We start from the raw sequence: 2,825 nt of genomic DNA, 5'->3' as shown, positions 1-2,825 counted from the left end.
GTGTAGTGGCTGGAGCTTAGGCAGCTGTTTTGAACCGTGAGGATGGAGCCTAATATTTAGGGATGGTGGAGTGGTGAGCTAGTAAGAGTTCAAGTCCCCGAGACTTTGTGGAGTTGCCATACATGAGAGAGAAATAACATTGTGTCTATATAAGCCAGTGTTATTTTGTTTTCTGTTAAGTGCAGCTGTCTTCTGATGGACCATCCCGGTATCCTTCTCAGACTCAAGGGCTGAATCAACATGGCCCCCCTGTTCTGTCTGTTCTGAGCCCCAAAGCCTGGGCCCATGCCTGTCTCCTCAGCCTCCTCCTGGGCCCATACCTGTTCCCACACTCTCCTCCTAGACCCAGGTCTCTGCCTTCAGCCTCCTCCATGACAGTGGGCTGAGGGGGTGGTTACTGAGCTGTTCATCCATGCCTCCAGCTGAGTCCTTAACCTTCCAGCCTCTCCCCAGCTGAGATCAACTGTTTGAGTTGTTTCCCCAGGCCTCACCAGTGGGCGTCCTGGGCAGCAGGTTCTGCCTCTAAATGCCAGAAGAGAAGGGAAGATCAAGTGCCAGGGAAGCATGTGGGAGATTCCCAGAGCTGAGCCTCAGTGGGGCAGGATTTCTGCCAGTGGAGAAGGGAGGGAGGGCAACGCCCTCCACCTCAGAACAGCAGCTGCAGAGCCGCAAGCTGAGTGGAGGACGCGGGGTGTGGAGGGGCACGTGGGAGGGAGTTGGGGAAGTGAGGATGGACAGTCAGTGAGGATCACGTGCAGGGCGGATAGTCTGTCCCTCAGACAGGAGGGTCTTCAAAAATAAACTTTATAGAGTTGTAATTTACATATAATAAAATGTAATCATTTTACATGGACCACTATCATGCTCTATGAGACTATAGAACTTTTCCATCATCATGAAAATTTCCCTCCCGTTCATTTGCTGGCATGAGGCAACCACTGATTCGCTTTCTGTCTCTATTGATGAGTTTCATCTTTTCTAGAATTCCATCTCAAGGGAATCATACAGTGTGCAGTCTTTCTTGCCTGTCTTCTTTCACTCACACAATGTTTTTGAGAGTCATCCATGAGTAGGATTCTATTTTATCAATATATCATAATTCATTTATCCATTCCCCAGCTGAGGGACATTTGGGTTGTTTCCAGTCTTTGGCGACTATGTAGAAAGCTGCTATGAATATTCATGTACGACGTTTTTTTTTGTTTGTTTGTTTTGTTTTTTTGAGACAGGGTCTCACTTTGTTGCCCAGGCTGGAGTGCAGTGGCACCATCATAGCTCACTGCAACCTCGAATTCCAGGGCTCAAGCGATCCTCCCGCCTCAGCCTCCTAAGTAGCTGGGACTACAGACATTCGCCACCACACCTGGCTAATTTTTAAAATTTTTTTTTGTAGAGACAGGATCTGGCTATGTTGCCCAGGCTGGTTTCAAATTCCTGTCCTCAAGTGATTCTCCCGCATCAGCCTCCCAAAGTGCTGGGATTACAGGTGTGAGCCACTGCGCCTGGCCTACAAAGCTCTCTGATGGACATTCGTTTTCATTTCTCTTTGGTAAACACCTAGAAGAGGGATTGCTAGGTTTTGTGGAGTATTTAACTTTATAAGAAACTTCCAAACTGCTTTCCAAAGTGGGTATACCCTTTTAGAGTCCCACCAGCAGTGCATGAGAGTTCCTGTTCCTACACATCCTCACAACAATTTTGTTTGTCTTATTTCTTAGTCATTTTGGTGCATGTTTGTTGGTATATCATTGTGGCTTTAACTGCCATTTCCTTGAAGACTAATAATATCTAGCATCTTTTCACATACTTTTCTTTTCTTGCCACTCATATATCTTCTTTTGTTAAGTCTCTATTTAAGTCTTTTTGCCTATTTTGAAAATCGAACTATTTGCTTTCTTACTATTGATTTTTTAGGTGAAATTCAAATAACATATTTAATCACTACACATTTTAAAACATACAATTCAGTGGCATTTAGTGTATTGACAAATGTTGTGCAACCACCACCTCTTTCTAGTTTCAAGACATTTTCATCATCCCGAAAGAAAACCCCAGACCCATTAGCAGTGATTCTGTGTTCTCCCCTCCCAGCAGCCCGTTGCAACCACCTATCTGCTTTCTGTCTCTATGGATTTCCCTATTCTTGGGTATTTCATATAAATGGAATCATATCATATATGGCTTTTTGTGACTGGCTTCTATCACTTGGCATCATGTTTCTGAGGTTCATCCATGGTGTAGCATGAATCAGTATTTTATTCCCATTTATGGGTGAATAACATTCTACTGTCTAGGTATACCACAATTTGTTTATGTATTTATCTGTTGATGGACATTTGGGCTGTTTCTGCCTTTTGGCTATTATGAATAATGATGCTACGAATATTCTTATACATGTATTTGTTTTTGTTTTTATCCATCCCCTCCTGCCTCCCACCTGCCCGACGCCCGATCAATGTTATTCCTATATGTGCACTTAGGTGTTGATTAGTTAATAGCAATTTGATGGTGAGTACATGTGGAGCTTGTTTTTCCATTCTTGGGATACTTCATTTAGTAGAATGGGCTCCAGCTCTATCCAGGATAATTCAAGAGGTGTTATATCACCATTGTTTCCATTGTTTTTTGTGGCTGAGTAGAACTCTATGGTATACATATACCACATTTTATTAATCCACTCATGTATTGATGGGCACTTGGGTTGTTTCCACATCTTTGCAATTGTGAATTGTGTTGCTATAAACATTTGAGTGCAGATGTCTTTTTTATAAGAATGTCTTTTGTTCTTTTGGGTAGATGCCCAGTAATGGGATTGCTGGATCAAA

The sequence above is a fragment of the Propithecus coquereli genome, unplaced genomic scaffold (genome assembly GCF_000956105.1).
Source record: "Propithecus coquereli isolate 6110/MARCELLA unplaced genomic scaffold, Pcoq_1.0 Scaffold672, whole genome shotgun sequence".
NCBI lineage: Eukaryota > Metazoa > Chordata > Mammalia > Primates > Indriidae > Propithecus > Propithecus coquereli.
The sequence above is the reverse complement of the archived record's forward strand: the minus strand, read 5'-3'. Positions refer to the sequence as shown.